Source organism: Hermetia illucens, chromosome 2 (genome assembly GCF_905115235.1).
Source record: "Hermetia illucens chromosome 2, iHerIll2.2.curated.20191125, whole genome shotgun sequence".
In the NCBI taxonomy this organism is placed as follows: Eukaryota; Metazoa; Arthropoda; class Insecta; order Diptera; family Stratiomyidae; genus Hermetia; species Hermetia illucens.
In genome coordinates this window covers 109,139,878-109,161,549 of record NC_051850.1, presented here as the reverse complement: position 1 = coordinate 109,161,549, position 21,672 = coordinate 109,139,878, and the positions used below count along the sequence as shown (strand labels likewise).

Below are 21,672 nucleotides of genomic sequence, written 5' to 3'. Positions count from 1 at the left end.
GTATTTTATACCTAACTGCCAGGTGTTGGGATAGCTTCCTCAGGGAGTAATCTGCATGACTGCAAAGTTCCTGCACTTTCCTCGCCTACCCCCTGAGACACTGCGGTCGCATACAGCCATTCAGACTGAAGCTATCCATCCCTCCTCCTTTCACAACCGGACTTGGGACCGGCTAGGGTAGAACTGTTGTTATTATATGAGTTCATACCGTTTTCTTGAAGCACAGTTTTGCACCAGCATAATGTTTGGGGTGTATTTTATGATATATTCATAGATAAGCATATATGATACAGATATGAATGTGGAATTGTCTAGCAATACGGTAAAAAGTAATAAATCGAAAAAATAATATCTTTTATGAAGACCGATGAAAAAAGTAACCTATGCTGCAAAATATTGTTATGGTTGAGAATCCCAATTGTCTTTAAATTTAAGGACTATAATCACGTCTGTGTAATAATAGTCTTCTAAACGTTACAAGAGAAAATAAAAGCTTACATACATATATAAAGTATATTTGAGTGCAGAGAAGTCAAACCATTCAATCAAAACCATTGAAATGCAATAAGGTTTTGTTTTCCGATTATTTAATAAGTGTGGGGGCATGAACCAGCTAAATGTATGTAGTTATTTAAAAATATAACCCAAAATCTGCCGCAGGTAGCAGAGTAATCCATTATAGCTTTCACCCAGAAAATTTCCCGCTTGGGAAGATAGACCATCACTATGTGTGCTTCTGATATATCATTCCCAGCCCATGTTGAAAGTTCCGTCCCCTACCATCCTGAATACGTAGTTTCCGCTTCCTCATTACAGGATGCACATGTATCAGAATTTTTATTCTGAAGATATGCCAAGCTAGTGAACTATGACTGGTCAGAATAACAATATTTCTCCAAGTCTTGCCCCAAGGGAAAAAACCCCTTTTCGTTTTTATTTGAGAGGTAGACTCCGCCTCCAGAACCCAGTTCTGTTTTTGAGCCATCGGTGTACAAGGCGTGAGTATGTCCTGACACGTATTCTTCTGGTTCATCCCAGTTTTCTCTTCGTTTCAAGATAACTTCATATTTTCTACCAAACAGCATTGCCAAAACTGGATTCAGTTCTCCCAATTACTCTTTCAATACTCTGTGCCCCCATGTCCATTGTTTCCCCATAGATCTAATCGAATTAGTCTATGAACTGCTCTCATTACAGTCCTTTGAATAAACAAATTCAAGCGATGCAAATTGAGTAATGCATTAAGAGTTGCGGTAGTACCCAGACACACAGCATAAGCGTACATCGGCCTAATAATAGCAACATATGCCCACATTACTACCTGAGGCCTAAGTCCCCAGGTCGAGGCAAAGGCCCGCCTACACAGCCCATAAGCTGTGATAGCTCGTTTCATTTTTATCTCTACATGTTTGTTCTAAAGAAGATGTCTAGAACAACTTCCAAATATTTTACTTCTTCCGAGAGTTGAAGGGTTGTATCCCTCATCTCCGCAAGGTAAAGACCATTCATTTTCCTCCTTTTTGTAAATAATACCATTGTGATTTTATTTGGATTTACTGAAAGTTCATGCCTGATGCATCAACTGTCAATTAAATCAACGGCGCGTTGTGTACTTCTACACACCGTTCAGAGAGCTTGAGCGTGTATTGGCAAATTTTGCAGTTCGCATAATAGTGAGTCGATCAACATACTCCAAAGAAGTGGCGATAACACATCCTTCAGGGCAGCCTTTCGTCGCTTCCGTTGTTAGGTAGCGACCAACACCCACTTCAGCACACAGCAATCTTTGTGTTAGCATATCGTAGATCCACTTAATTACAGTTTCATCAACACCATGCTCTCGGGTGCCATCACAAAGCTTCAAGAAGGACGCACAGTCCAGCGCCCCTTCAATGTCTACGAAAACCCCCATCGCGTATTTGCCATTCAGAGTTACATCCTCTATCTTTCAAACCAAAGAGTGAAAGATTCACAGGACTTTCCACGCCTTCTCTCGAATGTTATGCTCAACGAATTTCCCTAGACATTTCAGCGAAAATGATGTTAAAATGATTCGCCTGTAGTCCTCTTCTGCCTAGAGGACGGCACATAGACCGGAGCAAGATATCCTCGAAAAATATTTCTTAGAAGTCGCTCTAAATGCTCTATAACATCGCTTTGAAGTGATCAAATGATAGTATAGCAGCTCTCGCTTTTTTATTGGTAACAACCGCTCTCGCAGTGTCCCAATTCCCCTTGCAACACTTTCGTGTTGAAAGGTTTGCAGAAACTGCTAATTCTTTTCTTCCCACTTCTGAGACCTGTTCTCCTGGGTGGTGTACTTCCAAGAAAGTCTGCACAGATTCAACTTTGAAATTTGCGGAAGTACCATACGGTTTTCTAAGAGAGTTCAATCTGGCCGACTCATCTCTCTGTACAGCCTGGAAGTCTCCCTTTCACCTTCCAGTTCCTTACAGTAGGCTCTAAAAGAGTCCCGTTTCAAACGTTTTACGAGCCTCTCCGGTAGTTTAACCAGTATTCTGTCTGGTTGATTTACTGAGCCTTTGCAGTTCTCGGTTCCAATAAGACTAGCCTCTTCAAAGCACTCTAAAAGTGCGCGATTAGGAGTTTCCAATTGATCTTCTATCGCCAAAGGAGTCTTTAGTCTCCAAGGGAACTCCACTTTGTCGCCAAGAAAATAATTGAACTTTGTCTAATCCGTTTTCCTAGGATTCCGTCTTTGTATTACAGACGGTTCGCCTGCAATACTCAGACTAAATTCTAAGTAACGGTGATCTAGGAGTGAGACTTCATCTAGCACTTGCCAGTTTCTAATCAACTCTAACAACTTTGAAGCGCAGATTGTCAGATCAGTTACTTTATTTCTTTTTGACCCCACGAACGGAGGAGCACACTCTACGTTCGCGGTCACTAGACCAACTGAAGTGGTAAAATCAAACAGCATATCTCCTCTAGGATTGTATTTACTACTTTCCCAACAAATATGCTGAGCATTCGCATCACGAGCTATTCAGAGTCCAAGGTCACTTGATTCTACATACACTACCAGATCACTTAGTCTTTACGCCGGCGAGGACACAAAATCATAGGGTAAGTGAGCAGAGGTAACTATGACGTTTCCTTCTTCTGGTATTAAAAGTTGACCACAACAAGGTCCTGGGAAGAAAATTATCTCAGCATGGTTGACTCTAACAATTTTGACATCAGGACGTGGGCCATCGGTCTCGAGGATCTTTTATCGGAGAAGATCCTAGTCCCATTGACTGATCCAATACCATAGACTTTACTAAAAGGAATCCACAGCTCATGAACCAGCAGCAAGAGGCTTTGGCGTGCTACAGGTTAATTTGACTAACTCTTATTTTGTAGTGCAGTCTAATATGAACACCGCCGTTAACTGAAAAGTCTGATGCGTTCAGTGTGGATCTCACTGGGGTTACCGGCTTGTCCTCACCTTCCGTCGAAAGTTCGGCTTTCGTGCGTCCGATTTCTCTGGATATCACTTGGTGGTGTAGCTACGATCATGTCCTCATGTCCAAGAAGCTTTGCCTTCTTTCGCAGCGACTTCCGTTATTTTCGGCTGGGAACTCTCCCAGCTTCATGGTGTCCGGGCAATATAAATCTGTTTCCACATACGGGAATTAGACCAGTTACGTCCACACCACCAGCTTCCCTTTCTTCCGCTTTTTCTGGTAGAGTAGTCAAAACCTCTTTGACATGCGAGCCTGTACTCCCTTCTCCTTTGCGGCAGAAGTTTCCCTCTGTCGAGCCTTCCTCTGTCGTTTCTTGGAAGAGGTGGGCAACAGTGTCACCGACATTCCGCCGTAGTCAGGTATCCAGTTCCTCTGATTAAGGGAGCTGCTGTACTATCCTTTTTGGCTGACCGCGCCGTAGACACCGGGTGAAGGTTTTCAATTCACATTTTTCAATGGGACGAGGTCCTCATTATGTCTTGCTCCTCACGATTGAGCATTTGCTTCGAAATTACTTTCGGCAGTATGGCCAATCGAATGCTCCTTACCACATTAACATAACGGCGGATCTCCTGCCCCCCCCCTCCCCGGGATTTCCTATCCCCTCCTCCCTTCGGAATGGGTTGGTAGAGAGCAACCCCTTCTTGTCCTAAGCCTTCTTAAGGGGGTCATCCCGTGTGTCGGGTTGGAGAAATAGATTTTTTTTTGCATGAATTGTATCTATATATAGTGGAGAATATGTGGGCAAAGGGATTTTCCGATATTCCGAGTCCTTCAGAAATTACAGGGTTAAACAGGTAAGGAGTTTGCAGCCGCGGCTAGAGTACTCGATGAGAAAGAGCATCGAATTTTGTTTTACCTGTTAGTTTTTTACCTAAACCATATCAATTTGAACACAGGTATAAATATAAAAAGATAAAAAACCAATCAATTGTCTAAATTTATGTGCTGTTTGGAATAAAAAGGATAATCCAGTCTAGAGTGAGCACTGAAAGGCGTTCAAGCTATACTCAGTTATATTTTGTTGTAAGTATTGTGCTGTTTGTGTGTTCAGTGATTTGTTTAAATGGATCGTACGAAGGGAGATCGCTTTAACGTTCAACGTCATGCTCGCACTAAAAAACGAGTATTTCATGGGAATCGGTAGTTATCAGAGAAGAAAAAGGACTTCGCATCAACATCAGCAAAGAAACTTTTAGCGAGCATGAACATGGATGTTCCAATTGCGACAAGTTTTGTATATCGTATAATATATTGGATTTTGCTGGAGTTTTCTCCGGTATTTCTGGAAATTTCTGCAAATAATAAAATATACGTAGTAGTAAAAAAGAAATACGTAGGACATGTCGAGAAAAGAATAGGAACGCGGCTTAGAAATGCAAAGAAGAATCACAAAGGCATTGGTCGAAAAGGGGCTGGCAAACTTACTGATAAGGACCTCACTACAATTTTTGGGCTAGTTATTCGTTGACACCCAAATTCGATAGAAGGAATGAAGCAAGAAATTTGGGTAACTTTCTTCCATAAATGTTCTACAGACGAAAATCCTCAGCATCAAAATTGTCCAGCAGGCGAGGACAGTTGGTGCAAACGGCGCAAAGCGGAAGCTAAAGGAGAGCTGGATAGTTTTCACCACGAGAAGGCACTTTTGACTGAAGAAGTTCAAACAGTCATCAAACCAATCTATGAAGATTTGTCACGAAATGGTCTCTTGAACAGATGTTTAGGAGCAGAGACCCAGAATAACAATGAGTCGTTAAATGCATTGATCTAAACTTTCGCTCCTAAACACCTTCAATCTGGGGCCAAGGTCGTAGAAATAGCCACTTTTCTGGCTGTAATTATTTTCAATGAACAATTCAATGGCATTCTCAAAATCCTAGTGACAATGGGATGTCAAGTTGGTCACATATGGCAGGTTTATGCCGACCGCCGTAATGAAGCGCGAATTTGGCGGTCCGAACGACGATCGACTGACCTCGCTAAAAGAGCCACAATTGACACCAGAGAGCAACAAGTGCCTTACAATACTTTTTTGAAGATACGGAGGGTGCTCTCTATGGACCAGGTGTAGCAGATTAATGGTGAGCTAAAATTTTACTATTGATAATCACATTTAAATTTTCAAATGCGTTTTTCTCGAAACTGCATCTTGAAAATCGGCTGCCACCATAGCTCAAAATCTATCCAACCAAATTCTTTGAAATTTTCACTGCTTCTTTAATACATATTTCCACGGTCCGCAAACTAGGATAATTGCAATCGGAGGGGTAGTTTTTTTTTTATTCATAAAAAAAGCCGTAAAAAAACACCAAAATCCAAAAAATTAAGTTTAAAAGCCTACCAAAAATTTACCTTTTAATATTTTCTAATTATCCTAGTTTGCGGACTGTGGAATATTGTCCACATTAAAATGCCGTTTAGTTTTTTTCCCTCAGATGAACTCAGCGCCCTCCAGCGTGGCAGCAGAAAAACACCTTTTTTTGGAGATGGGTGCATAAATTACCACCTATTCCGAAAATTAGCTACGAAATCAAGCACATATACTAGAGATATCAATAAACATATGGTGAAAAAATCATGCTTCTATCTTTATCCAGTCGCCTTCACACGGGATGACCCCCTTAAGGACCTCTTCTGGTCCCAGGCCTTCCTGCAGATAGCGCAGATACCATTCACCATCTGCGACACTGTGGACCGTTTGCTTCCTGACCTCTGATAAGCTGACCTCAGACGACCTCGCTCGTCCCTGCTTTTGGAGCGGGGACCTTTGATAGTTTACCTAGTACAGGATGTGGCTATCACCACGCACTAACGGTCTTGGTAGACGAGCAGTTACCTTCTTGGAGAGCCACATATTAGCCCAAAAAAGAGATTTGAATTGCGCATCAGGCTATTCTGCAATCAACTGCAGGATCCCCCTCCCCGGTCGGTATGCTGGTCATTAACCGTCTCGTGTGGCCAATCGGAACTCCAAAATAAGAACCCAGAGCTCGAAATGCCCAACGGTTTTGTGAGCGCGGCGCTAAAAAGCATAGACTGAGATAAATTTGCTAAATAAATCGACAACAACCGACACTCAAGCAACAGAACCTTATTCAAATCAATTAAATGTTTGCTTGTCTGTCTGCTCGTCTGCCACACGAGCTTTAATGTGCTCAAGGTGTGGGACAGCTAATCAATGCCTGACGACTAGCAACGAGGCATTATCTGTCCTATACGTAAAAACGGGGTTATCACGCAGTGCAGCTATTATAGAATTATCATGTTGGTGAGTACCATCTATAAGATATTCTCCGCTATTTTGCTAGGCAGGACAGCCCCATACGACCAGAACATCATTGGCCCATACCAAAGAGGTTTCACTCCAGGCAAATCAGCAACAGATCAGATTTTCTCTCTGTGACAAGCGATGGAAAAACTGTTAGAATATGGCCGTCAGTTGCACCATCTTTTCATCGACTTTAAAGTCGCCTATGACTGCATAGCTAGGGTAAAACTGTACACGGCCATGAGAGAATTCCGTATGCCAATGAAATTGATAAGACTGACTAAGTTGACCCTGACCAATGTGCGAGGCAGATACAAGCAGCAGGATCACCATTGAGACCATTCAATATCAACAACGGTCTAAAACATCATATCATGCGTCCTCTTTAACCTGGCCCTGAAGAAAGTGATCCGTGATGGTAAGGTAAATGCGGGGGGGGGGGGGCGATCTTCTTTAAGTCCACCAAACTACTGGCCTATGCTGACGATATCGATATCATGGGAAGAACGACCCGAGACGTACAAACTGCCTTCATCCAGATCGAGCAGGTGACAATGAAAGCGAGACAAAGTAAATGGTGGGAACATCAGTACCAAAAACCAACCAACCAACTTTGAGACCGGTGATAATTTCTCCTGTCTAGGGTCGAAAATAACAACCGATAACAGCTACGACGGTGAAACGATGTAATCTACGCAAGGTTTGAGACCTTTCATTTGATACCCCACATGGCCACATTTTATGAGAAAAAAAATGTTGCACCCTCCTTTCACATGTATGGGGAGCCCCCCCTTAAACTTAACACAAAATGGCGTCAGTTGCTGCATGTAAAGGGAACGGCAGATCACATACTCCTACCAATTTTCGTGACAATCGGTTCAGCCGTTTCCGAATAAATCGGCTGTGACAGACAGACAGACGGACAGACAGACATCGAATCGATTCTAATAAGGTTTTGTTTCACACAAAACCTTAAAAACTGTTCCGCTCGAAATGTTTCACCATAGGGCCAAAGCTCTTATTGTACAAGACAATGATCTTATCAGTCCTCATGTATTCCTCGGAGATTTAGGTTCTCAAGAAAAAAAATTTTGGGAACACTTGGCCGCGTTCGAGAGAAGAATCCTTCGAAAAATTTTTCGCTCCCTATATGAAGATGGACGATTCCATAGTCAACATAACGACGAAATCTATAGCAATACCATGACCATCAGGTTGTGGATAAAGTCCGGCTCAATAGGTTACGGTGGACGGGTCACTTAATCCGTATGGATGAGGATGATCCCACCCGAAAAGTCTATAAGGGTAATATCTATGGTAGAAAAAGAAGGCGAGGCAGACCCTGTCTAAGATGGAACGATGGTGTAGGTCAGGACGCCAGACAGCTTTTAGGGATATCAAATTGGTGGACTTCGGCGCAAAATCGGGATGTCTGGAGTTCCTTATTAAGGCAGGCCTAGACCGGATACCGGTTGTTATGCCGTTGATGATGACGATGATGTGGTCTGTGAACCGCTACACGTGCGTGTCATCATTTTAGCATATATGCGAAAGGGAACACATTTTTTTGCACAGAATACGGTAATACGGTGGAATATTAAATCAAAGGGCTCAATTAGTATTATACATTCAGAAAATTTCTGATGTTGCCGGAAATATAGGGGAGTGAAAACTCAAAATGTGTGCCCAGAAAAGTGAAACAACTCTAGTTGTCAAAACCTAACCAACCGAGAAATCTGAAAAAGATCACAGTCCATCTATACAAAACCTAGGCCTCAAAATACATCCCATTATTACTCTGCTCAACTCAAGTAAAAAATAGCACCATCGTTTAAAAATTTACCTGAAAACCTCCGTTAGCTTCATTCTAGAAGTACAAAATTTGGCATCAGCAGCATGAGATAATATTTATTCTGGAGAGTTTGAGAGCAATCCAATTATTATTAACTAAGTTATAGAAAGTCAAAGTTTTGTATTGTAAATTGCATTCTATGTGTATAACCTCATCATCATATAAAGTGAGCTTATATGAGCGACGGAGTTGGAGCTTGGAGACATGTCGAGGAATATTTTGAATTTTTAGCTGTGTACGAGTGGAAAGACGTACATAGAAAATTTTCTCTCATAAGATGAACACGAAAACTTTATATCCGAAGTGTCCAGTTCCTGGTATTCCGGCTCGTTCCCATTAGCTAATGGTTCATTTTATACCTAACTGCTAAGTGAAGTGATAGTTTCCTTAGTGAGTAATGCGGGACCCTACGGATTGTTGCACTTTTGCCTTCTATCGCCTGAGACGTTGCGCTGGCCTACAGCCATTCAGACTGAAACTATCCATCTATCCACCTTTCGTAACCGGGCCTGAGAATTTATTATAATTTATTTATAATATTTCCTATCATTATAAATATTTGAATGAACTGGACTTTCACTACTATATGGCCGTCACTATTTTCTGCTCATGCTTGATGCAACTTAGCGGATCTTTCGGTTATAACGGATTTTCGTTAAAGCTGCCTTTCGCTCTCTAGCTAAGAGACTGAAAGCTTTCGTTGAACTCTCCAAAAGAGTATTTCAACAATGTTAACTTTTTGAAGTTCTCTTTAACTTGAATGCTTCTTCTTCTGATTCTTTGAAATGCTGTTCTAGAGTACAACATGCGCTTTTGATATATATGTATGAATATCTACATATAGACGGGCAACTTTCATATAATGCGTTTTCTCTGACATCACAAATTTTGGGTCTGAGCGCCATCTGAAGCTAAATGTGAGTAGTCTGGCGGCGGCACCGCTGTTAATGGTGCTTGGTTACATATGGACATACATAATATTTAGTTTTTGTTGGGGTTTGCTAAAGACACGACTAACTTATTGCTTTATTTTACGGTGAATAGACTTTACTAGGCGAGGTTATGTTTGGCTTTTTCTGACTGGGGCCACTAGTTCTTGGTATTCAAATCGAGCGCATGGAATACGTAATCTAATTAAATTATTCTGCGGTTTAGTTTCGATTAATTTCTGAGCGAAAATTACGGAAAGTGTGAAAGTCTTCAGTGAGTGGAACCGAGTGCTGCATAAGGTAGGGAACTCTTACATCAGTTGAGTTGTTCTAAGAAACATATTCCTTACTCAGTAATGAGCCAGACACGTGGGTTGGGCGCATCGATACCTTTCGCTTTTTCTGTAAGTTGCAACACTTCTTGGATTCCTCGGAGTTATTGAGATATGTATTTGTGGCTTTTTGGCAATGCTGTCGTCAGGAATGCAAATCTGAAGAAAATGTTTACTATTGTGGCAATCGATCGCTATCGGGTGCATTGGCCCTGACCCGTTTAGAAGTGGAATATGAATGTGCTCCGTGGAACTACGCGCGGAATTGAGCGATTCCCCGATAATTTATTCACATGCAAGGTGTTCGGTAATGAATGAATGGACGTAATAGGAGAAACGTGGCTGTAAATGTAATCAACTCCGTGACTCAAATGGATAAAAGGAATTACGAACTGACTGTACTTTCTGATAACAATATTTACATTCGGTCCGGGGTTAACTGGTAATTTGTAAAGAATACGAGTACTGTACGCTAACTTCTCCTTTACTTAACGTAACCTTACGTCGAGGTATAATAAAGGAAATTTATATTAATAAGGGTCGAAGCACATTAAGAGGTTTTCATAATTGACTTTACTGTTGAATAAATCGTAAGCTTAGCTATCTCAGAATAATATGCGAAAGTTTCAAAGTGAAATTCGCGTTCCTTTCGATTTTATGGGCATAGAACCGAGCGATTATCAGTTACAGTCTCAAGCTCCACCGCTGAGGAGGTAGTAGTTTTATGTCCTTACGAAATCTTGAAGTGCTATGTAAATAGTATATCTACAAAAAAACTTTGCATCGGTCCCATTTAGAAGTGGATTTGTATTTTTGGTAATTTTGTTTTGTTTGTAATTTAGAGTGAGAACAAAAATTTTGATATCCGTTAAGGAGCTTTTCAAACAATTCTGTTTTTAACAAACGTTTTTTTTCTCAAAATGATTTTGACACATTTGCGGGAACTCAAAAAGTAGCAAACCGACCATTATGAAATTTGGAGGTACAAAATTATGAAAGATATAAACCATGAACATTTGAGATGATATCATATTTTTGAAGGTGCTTTTTCGCATAATTAGTGAAAAAAAAAAACAAAAAATTATCCAAATTCAAACATTTTTTTAAGATTTGCAAAATGCAGCTGCATATTCTTAAAAAATAATTTTACAATGTAAAGTTAAAATCTTTTTGGTATCGGATATAAATTGGAGCGGCTATGCATCCCGCAATTGGAGAACTCTAGTTACGACCCTCAGCGGAACAATGTCGAGTACCTTTTTTATTTTTGCCTTAAATTTTTTACAAAATTGAAAGTTATTCGAAATATGACCAATTTAATGTCCAAATTTGAATCAATTCTAAAAATTTTTTCTAACATAAAAAAATCTCAAAAAAGTACGTAAAGGTAAGCCTTCTAATGCGGATTCCCCCTTAAGCTTCCCAGCTTAAAGCGAACTATGAAACAGGGTTCAGGTCTCAGTCGAGTGTAGTATACTCATATGTAACGCATTCATTCAAAAACCAATGTCTGCACTATTTGGTATTTCTGTTCAGGAATTTCTGACCATGTTCTGGTCCTTTTTAAAGGTTTTGTTTGTAGAACAAAACCTTATTAAAATCGGTTTACTGTCTGTCTGTCTGTCCGTCTGTCTGTCTGTCTGTCCGTCACACGCATTTTTCTCGGAGACGGTTATAGCGATTGGCACCAAATTTGGTAGAAAGGTGGGAACTGTGAACGCTCACGCATATAGTGAGTTAGTTACATCCTCTTACGACGAATTTAAGGGGGGGCCCCCATACATGCAAAAGGGGGGTATAAATTTTTTTTTCATCAAATATAGTCATGTGGGGTATCAAATTAAAGGTCTCGGTTAGTACTTTTTGAAGCCGGTATTAGTTTTGACTTTTGCTGAAAAGGTAGGGAGTGCGGGGGGTTGAAAGTGGTAATTTTTTTAACGAGCCCATTCTCAGGAACTATTCAACCGAAAATTCTGGAAAAAATCAGAGGGCTGCCACTATATGGTGCCTAGGCTCCGTAATACCCTCCATATCGATACCTGTTCAAATAAAGTTAATAATAGTATATTACTATAATTTTTAGTAATTGACAGGAAAACCCCCCTTGAATTCACCCTAGAATCACAATGTAGGCAACAGTATAGATCATGATCCTGCCAAATTTGGTGAAAATCGCACTATTACTAACAAAGTTATACTAGGTCAAATCTGCGCTCCTCTGCAAATTCAAGACTAGGAATGTCAATATCACTTGAAAGTGGGTATTTTCACATAATATATGCATATTTTACGTGCTACATGCTAATGGGACAAATGCACACCCAAATCTCTTTATAAAAGAAATACACAAAACCTTTCATACCTGAAGCGTCTAGCTTCCGGTTTCCCGACTTGTTTTTGTTTGCTTTTGAGATAATAAACGAAAACAATTGACAATTCATTAAGAAACGCAGAGTATTTATTTCATTACCATACGCATTCACTGCAGATAAGCAGAACAAAGTGTTTGTATATATAATAGAATGCAGAACTTGGGACTACGTTGATAATGGAAAGCATTCTGTCAGTGTTAATATTGATAGCAGCAAATGATTTAAAGGGCCCCCGCAGAACTCCTCTGCAAAATATGTTCATAAGATAAAAAATACAACATTTCGATTTAAATAGTTTAAAAAATAAGAATTTTACTATCAGCAATTCAAACAGCAATCAAATATCGAAAGTAGGATAGTAGAGTAGGAAGGTGGGCACTATTATTACATTTCTGGAAAGGCACGTCGGGGATTGAAAGCTAATACCTTCAAATATGTGATACTATGTGTTTTTCTTATATATGTACATAGCTTTGTGGATATTTATCGTAAGTAATTTGAAATATCTAAAAGTCGTAGTCGTGAGTATGTTTTTATTATTTTATAGGAAGGATTTGAAATTTGCATGTTTCTAGGATGCAAATTCCTATCTGTTTTAGTCATCCTATGCGGCAAGCAGTTGTGACGATTTTCGAACCATTACAAATGATAACGTCCTTGTACTAGGAGACATATTTGTGACTAACATAAACCTACGGAAAGTGTAGTGTTTTTAAAAGAATTTATCTGGTTTTAGATGAATCTATTCCAATCAAGTTTAAAACTCGAACACTGAAAGTTTTCTTCGCAAAGTATTCATTACTTGACTTCGGCAAGGTTAGGGCTGAACACAAAGCGCTTTTCGTTTAAATTTAACCCACGGCATATTTCTAGAAGGGACTACCTCTTGTAGCTACTTTCAATATCGCTACTCTCAGGACAAAGGCGAGACAGTGTCTGGTGAGTTGCCAGTATCCTGGTTTTGTATCAAGGCGTTCTTTATAAAGTACTTAGCAAAACATTTCCAGTTGTTATTCATACTTCCTCTTTCCATATATAAGAAGCACCCTAAAACTTAACATAAAAGCGTTTACTGTATGCATTTAATCCTGTATTTTATTTTTGCATGCTAAGTGGGTGGATCCATAATCCAGATCAGGCCGCAGCTCTTCCACAAGGTTGCCGACTAAAACTACCTTCTTCTGCAATTGAAGTCTCTACCCCGAAGCAGCTTTCGTATTACTTTGTGATATTTTATCGAAACATCCTCAATAATATGATGTTTCGGTGTTCCTCGGTTTGGGTTAATTTTTCCAATAATGCTGCTAATATTTTATGTTGCTTTTTTGGCATCCAAAATCTTTGTAACGACTAATGCGATTGGCTGATGACGAAATTGGACGTGAAGGTCCGCCCGTAAATACTGTAGCTCAACGGAAGTATCATCACGCGTTTGCTGCCCTCTGTGCTAGCCAGGCTCGGGAATGTGGAAGGAGGGGTGTGATTTTGAATATTTCAGTTCCCCTCACGCCATTAACGAAATTTTCGCGTGTGCTTGACTCGATACGGGAACGGGCCAAAGCCTGAAATACCGAAAAAGGGATGTGATGTTCAAATGGACGCGAATGCAGCGATTGAAAGGGCAGATCTACAACGAATCGCATCCTCAATCGACGTTTCTTCAGCCTCACATCTTCAGAAGGCGTGGGGTTTGCTATCCTCAGGCCTCAGAATTGGAGGAAGCCCTTTATTATTGTAAGTTCTCTCTTTCTCCAAAGCAGTTGAAAGCAAAGAAGGTTGGACACTAATGCATTTTGTATATATCATTACAAACGGCGCCCAACGTGGGCTCATTATTTATTAGATTCAGAGCAAGACGTTTCGGTGTGTTGGAATAGAGACAACAATTTGTTCCCCCCTAGCCTCCAAGTGGGTCACGCGCCTTTTCCTTGAAACTAAGTGCTTATAAACCTCATTATCGCTTCTCACCTTGTAGAGTTTCCTATCCTCTGCTTGGTAGCATACTTAAAGAGTGTGTCATTTCTTTTGTTCGTCTTGGGCATTATCGTCTCATTGGTGATGCTTTCCAGGAGGGCCTCGATCTACTGGTTTTAACGCCTATACGCTAAAAGGTATTGGAGATAAGGTGAAATGGTGGTGGCATGCGACGTTAGATGGAATAAGGTATACCATTACGTTCTCAAGGTTTCATTTTCACTTTGTTCTCGGGTTCTAAACGAGAAAAACCCAATTCTTGCGATACTTGTTTCATTTAATTTGGTTATGTTGCAGTCTACCACGGGAAGCAACTCGGCTGATGTTTGTCGATTTGATAATGCACGATGTACAGAAGTTTCCTACCACATGAGTGTAGAAAACTGTTGTAATTGGGATAGTTTCCTAATTTAGTCTACTACTATTTTTGCGTGAGTAGAGCAATAACAATGACGGTTCTAATTACCAGAAATGCCATTTCAGATATTTTGCCATGTGCTAGGGCTACTCTGAGTACGAATGTACTTTACTTCTGAAGTGATTCAACCAATATTTCACTGCTATAGAGTAGCACTGAGTTTCTATTTCTTGTTCTGTATAGGTCCTCTGACATTTGCTTCGGTTATTGCATATTTAATATGAGCCCAGATATTTAAGCTCCTCCTTTGTTACGCATGAGTTGTCTAATATTTACATTTCAATTTCTGACGGTACGCATCGCTTCGGAAGAAGGGGCGAATTACAAATCGTAGAGCTCCAGCTATGATTGAGTTCTTAGCATAGTTTAGCTTTGGCGTTGACCGTATTGTGCGCCGATATTATGGCTGCCATCACTTCTTTCAAATATAAGCTCACGATTTTTAACTTGACATCTTTAGCAAATATCTCGGGACTTCAAAAGTTTAAGATGAATCGCCTCCATAATGGCAGTTCATTTGAGGCTATTGAATGCGTTACAGAGGCCCATCGTTGCAACTAAGATCACATGTCTCGAGAAGTGGTTTCCACTAGCCAATATTGAGCTGCTTTCCAGAATGCTTGACCGAATTTTGAATGATTCCCGGTAGTTGCGGCTTGCGCATTTCTTCAAGCAGCTTGCAAACTATGTCCAGCATGCAGATAGCTGGGTGGAATCCCCTTTCTTTTTAATTTCTTTTTAATTCTTCTATTGAAGAATAGAGGCGCACGAAACATTACCTTAGTAGGTACTCGAACATCTTATGACTTTTTGAAAAAAGTGACATTACAGAGTAATATCAGAAACATCACCATCAAATATGAATACTCGGCAGCCGATATTACCAAATATTACTTATCACTAGAGTGGTTAGTCCTGTGTTTAACACATTCATAGCGTAAAAATACGGCAGCGCCAAACAGGTATCAATGAATGAATATACTCAGCAACTGTCGCCGCCACTAGTATTACGAAGAGTGATGATGTTGTGTAATGTAATATGATATCATTATTAATTAGAGAAGTAGTATGACCATCGCTTTTGCAATGCGATAATGTTAAGTAATGAGCATAACAGTAATGAGATGACGTTAGGTAAACCGATGATGTTAGTTGATGTTGTAATGTTTGGTAGTGTTTTGATAATCCGTAAAGATTCTGTTAATTTCTCATTTTTATTTTCAATAAAGCCGCCTTCAAGTTCTTCTTCGCTTGTTTGAACTCCTCCGAGTCAGTAATCGCCCAACTAGACGATTTCTGATGTCCCCCAATATAGAATTAGTTTTCTACAACTTGTTTAGCCTTAGACATTCCCGCTTTGCAGTATTGTATATGTCATTGTTGCCTTGAAATTTGCATGAAATGAATTCTGACACTTTTTTGAGTCTGCATGATGTACTAATGATCACTGATAGTAAAACCTTCTGAAAGCTGCTATTCTTCCTTAGGTTCACTAACGTGATATTCGGTTTTTATGTATTCATTCATTCTGTCTGGTTGCCATATCTAAAATACGTCTTTCTCTTGAATTTTCCGTTTCCATGCTTCATTCGACGGCCAAATCTCTTATCAGCAATTAAGTTCCCCTTCCTGCTTCGTCTTCGATGAGATGAAGTTCTCGTGAAAACTTCAATATTCTCAATGGTTTCAGACAACAGGTGATCAGCGTAAAATCAGCTTCTTGCACTGCTTTCTTTAGTTGTTGCAGGATTTCAAGGCTTAATTTTTTCTTCTACTCTAAAGTTTTGAAATAACCTGTCATTGGTTGCCTGATGAAACTGGCCTGTACAGCTTCGGCAGAATTTTGCTTTTCAGATTTTTTAAGACGTCGGCGTAACTATGTCCTCGTTCGTTGGATAAGCGCTGCTTCTGTTGTAATAGACCGCTTTCTCTCCTTAGGGGGTGGGGCTTTCCCCTTGCTTTTTCCGCTCTTATTTCTTTGGCTACCTTCCATGGCAGTAGACGCAGTAGTCTTTTAGGTCGCACAGGGTATGATCTTCCTGTTGAATACTGAAGCTGTTTTGGCGTACTTTGTATTGTTCTGTCTCTATTTTATCACATGATTTTCGTCAGTGGTAAACGATGTCAAAAAGCGCTTCAAACTTTGAAATAGTACATTTCATAGCTACATATGTACACTATACTGATGCGTTTCTATTTCATTGTTGCAGCCTTCATTTTCCGTAGGATTTGCATGTATTTGATTAGAGCATCCTCCTCTTCAAAAGCCAATTTCATCATTCACCCTTGTCGTGGGCAGTGCCTTACTTTGGGCGTTTCCGTCTTCCGCATCGAACGTGTTAAATATTTAAAATTAAGAAATTTGCATAATGTGACTTTCGTTTTTGCATCTGCTTAAGAATCGAGCCCCTGTGCTCAAACTGGAAGACATATGTAAATACAATCAAAATAGTTTCCGCCTGGAGGAACTGGTTTAACTTCGGAAGCGTAAGATTTCAGGTTATGGCGAAATTTTTTACATTTCAATTATTATAGATAGGAACAGTTTGGACTTTGCTTTTGAGAACAAGTTTCTTTGCCCGAATTTTTAATTCGTGATGATATAAAAATGCTCTTAAAACCATCATTATAGAAAGGTAGACCAATTTGAATTTGATTAAAAAGAGATAAAGGTCTATTTAAACGGGTTAAGAATCATCAATTATACATTTTCAAGGTCACATGGGAAATAAAAGGCCCATTTGTATACATATGTTATAGCTGTATGCAAAAAAACGCAGTGAAATTACACTTTTTTGGACTTATCACTGGTTAATCGAATATTATCTAAATTTCGTCATTCTCCATGTCAAGCATGCGATAAATGATGACTGATTGATTCCACCTGATGAACTTTGCATCCAAGTTTACACAAAACAAAGCATTGAACACATTCTAAGATATGTACATGAAAAGTATCTAAATATTGCGCCCAAAATTAAGTTATTTTGGTGTTAACTCTTTGTCTGACTAAGCATTTACAGTTGAACAATTTTATATCCCAAATATTTATACCCACATTGAAATTTCCTCAATTTGAAATTATCTACGGATTAGACTATTTGAATGCGGGAATTTAGAAATGAAATAGAGGAAAGTTTACCTTGTAGTTGGGAATATACGTTTTATTGGCGTTGAAGTTTATGCCTCGTGAGATTTGCAATTTAATGTTTGTGTTGAAAAGATGCCTTTGTAAATCGGTAATTTTTGGTACACTGCATCTCATATTGGTAGAAGCATCTGACTTTTAACGTTTATGGTGATTATTCTATCGAAAACAGGTCTGTACCGGTTGCTTCCTTATCAGTAAGTTCTGTTATTAATTGTGAGCGAGTTTTTAAGGGAGTCGTCCCGTGTGAAGGCCGTATTTTTGCCTTTCTTTGAAAAATTATTTTGGAGGACTGGATAAAGATGATTTTTTCACCATATGTTTATTGATGTCTCTAGTATATGTGGTCAATTTTTCAGCTTGATATGGTGTTTTTCAACTGTCACGCTGGAGGGCGCTGTGTTCATCACGTGATTTTTTCACCATATGTTTATTGATGTCTCTAGTATATGTGGTCAATTTTTCAGCTTGATATGGTGTTTTTCAACTGTCACGCTGGAGGGCGCTGTGTTCATCTGAGGAAAAAAACTAAATGGCATTTTAATGTGGACAATATTCCACGGTCCGCAAACCAGGATAATTAGAAAATATTAGAAGGTAAATTTTTGGTGGGCTTTTAAACTTAATTTTTTGGATTTTGGTGTTTTTTACGGCTTTTTTTTTGAATAAAAAAAAAACTACCTTTCCGATTGCAATTATCCTAGTTTGCGGACCGTAGAAATATGTATAAAAGAAGTCGTAAAAATTTCAAAGAATTTGGTTGGATAGATTTTGAGTTATGGTGGCAGCCGATTTTCAAGTTGCAGTTTCCAGAAAAACGCATTTGAAAATTTAAATGTGATTATCAATAGTAAAATTTTAACCTACCATTAATCTGCTATACCTGATCCATAGAGAGCATCCTCCGCTTCTTCAAAAAAGTCCTGCAAGGCCGATTGTTGCTCTCTGGTTTCAATTTTGGCTCCCTTAGCGAGGTCAGTCGATGGTCGTTCGGACCGCCAAATTCGCGCTTCATTACGGCGGTCGGCATAAACCTGACATATGTGACCAACTTGGCATCCCATTGTCACTAGGATTTTGAGAATGCCATTGAATCCTTCATTGAAAATAATTACAGCCAGAAAACTGGCTATTTATACGACCTTGACCCCAGAATGAAGGTGTTTACGAGCGAAAGTCCAGATCAATGCATTTAACGACTCATTGTTATTCTGGGTCTCTGCTCCTAAACCTCTGTTCAAGAGACCATCTCGTGACAAATCTTCATAGATTGGTTTGATGACTGTTTGAACTTCTTCAGTCAAAGGTTCCTTCTCGTGGTGGAAACTATCCAGTTCTTCTTTAGCTTCTGCTTTGCGCCATTTGCACCAACTGTCCTCGCCTGCTGGATAATTTTGATGCTGAGGATTTTCGTCTGTAGAACATTTATGGAAGAAAGTTACCCAAATTTCTTGCTTCATTCCTTCTATCGAATTTGCGTGTCGACGAATAACTAGCCCAAAAAATGTAGTGAGGTCGTTAATAACCTTATCAGTAAGTTTTCCAGCCCTTTTTCCACCAATGCCTTTGTTGGTCTTCTTTGCATTTCTAAGCCGCGTTCCCATTCTTTTCTCGACATGTCCTACGCATTCCTTTTTTACTACTACGTATATTTTATTATTTGCAGAAATTTGCAGAAATACCCGAGAAAACTCCAGCAAAATCCAATATACAATATACAAATCTTGTCGCATTGGAACATACATGATCATGCTTGCTAAAAGTTTCTTTGCTGATGTTGATGGGAAGTCCTTTTTCTTCTCTGATAAGTATCGATTCCCATGAAATACTCGTTTTTTAGTGCGAGCATAACGTTGAACATTAAAGCGATCTCCCTTCGTACGATCCATTTAAACAAATCACTGAACACACAAACAGCACAATACTTACAACAAAATATAACTGAGTATAGCTTGAAAGCTTATCAGTACTCACTCTAGATTGGATTATCCTTTTTAATCCAAACAGCAAATAAATTTAGACAATTGATTGGTATTCCATATTTTTATATTTATACCTGTGTTCGAATTTATAAGGCTCAGGTAAAAAACTAACAGGTAAAAAAAGATTCGATGCTCTTTCTCATCGAGTACTCTAGCCGCGGCTGCAAACTCCTTACCTTTTTAACACTGTCATTTCTGAACGACTCGGAATATCGGAAAATCCCTTTGCGCACATATTCTCCACTATATATAGATGCAATTCATGCAAAAAAAAATCGATTTCTCCAACCCGACACACGGGATGGCCCCCTTAAATTCCTTAAAACATCATCATTATCATCAACGGCGCAACAACCGGTATCCGGTCTAGGCCTGCCTTAATAAGGAAATCCAGACATCCCGGTTTTGCGCCGAGGTCCACAAATTCGATATCCCTAAAAGCTGTCTGGCGTCCTGGCTTACGCTATCGCTTCATCTTAGGCAGGGTCTGCCTCGTCTTCTTTTTCTACCATAGATATTGCCCTTATAGACTTTCCGGGCGGGATCATTCTTAAGTGACCCGCCCACCGTAACCTATTGAGCCGGATTTTGATCCACAACCGGACGGTCATGGTATCGCTCATAGATTTTGTCATTGTGTAGGCTACGGAATCATCCATCCTCATGTAGGGGGCTAAAAATTCTTCGGAGGTTTCTTCTCTCGGACGCGGTTAAGAGGTCGCAATTCTTCTTGCTAAGAACCCAAGTCTCCGAGGAATACATGAGGACTGGCAAGATCATTGTCTTGTACAGTCAGAGCTTTGACCCTATGGTGAGACGTTTCGAGCGGAACAGTCTTTGTAAGTTGAAATAGGCTCTGTTGGCTGACAACAACCGTGGGGGGATTTCATCATCATAGCTGTTATCGGTTGTGATTTTCGACTCTAGATAGGAGAAATTGTCAACGGTTTCAAAGTTGTATTCTCCTATCCTTATTCTTCCTGTTGGACCGGTGCGGTTTGATGTTGTTGGTTGGTTCGTCTTCGGTGCTGACGTTGCCACCATATATTTTGTCTGGCCTTCATTGATGTGCAGCCCAAGATCTCGCGCCGATTACCGCCTGCTCGATTTGGATGAAGGCAGTTTGTACGTCTCGGGCGGTTCTTCCCATGATGTCGATATCGTCAGCATAGGCCAGTAATTGAGTGCATCACGAATCACTTTCTCGAGGGTCAGGTTAAAGAGGACACATGATAGGACAAAATCCTGTTAAATCTATCCTATTAGACTTTCCTGGGGATCTTATTCACTGAAACCACTTCCTTTTTTCACATTTCCCTCAAGACTGCTAAACAGAGTTATCTTGCGGGGCTGAATCATCTTCAACTCCGGCTCGTTGTGATTCTCTCCTTTTTGGTATTCTTTTCAATCCTTCCAGTCTTATGTATATATAGCGCTTAATTTTTCCTAAACCGAACAACGTCTACGTCTACGCGCCATCGTTGCTAGTTTAACGAAATCTTTTCTGGGTCAGCCTTATCTCCCTGCGGATAGCTCGTCACATCTATTTTATTTGGTTTCAGACCTCTTTAGTCTTCCGCATTATTTCAGCATACATGAGGATCGACGATTCCGTAGCCTACACAATGACGAAATCTATGAGCGATACCATGACCGTCCGGTTGTGGATAAAATCCGACTCAATAGGTTACGGTGGGCGGGTCACTTAATCCCTATGGATGAGAATCATCCCACCCGGAAAGTCTATAAGGGCAATATCTATGGTAGAAAAAGAAGACGAGGCAGACCCTGCCTAAGATTGAGTGATGGCGTAGGTCAGGACGCCAGACAGCTTTTATGGATATCGAATTGGTGGACCTCGGCGCAAAACCGAGATGTCTGGAGTTCCTTATTAAGGCAGGCCTAGACCGGATATCGGTTG

General features: G+C 40.0%; 1 protein-coding gene across 1 annotated transcript in view; it reads left to right on the top strand.

Annotated features, from left to right (window-relative positions):
* The first annotated feature begins 9,569 nt into the window (after positions 1 to 9,569).
* The window catches only part of LOC119647846 (proton-coupled amino acid transporter-like protein pathetic), a 106,131-nt gene continuing 94,028 nt past the window's right edge, over positions 9,570 to 21,672 (top strand). Inside the window, exon 1 of the mRNA XM_038049103.1 lies at positions 9,570 to 9,825. The gene's annotated coding sequence lies outside the window, so the exon portion shown is untranslated. The remainder of the gene's footprint in view (positions 9,826 to 21,672) is intronic.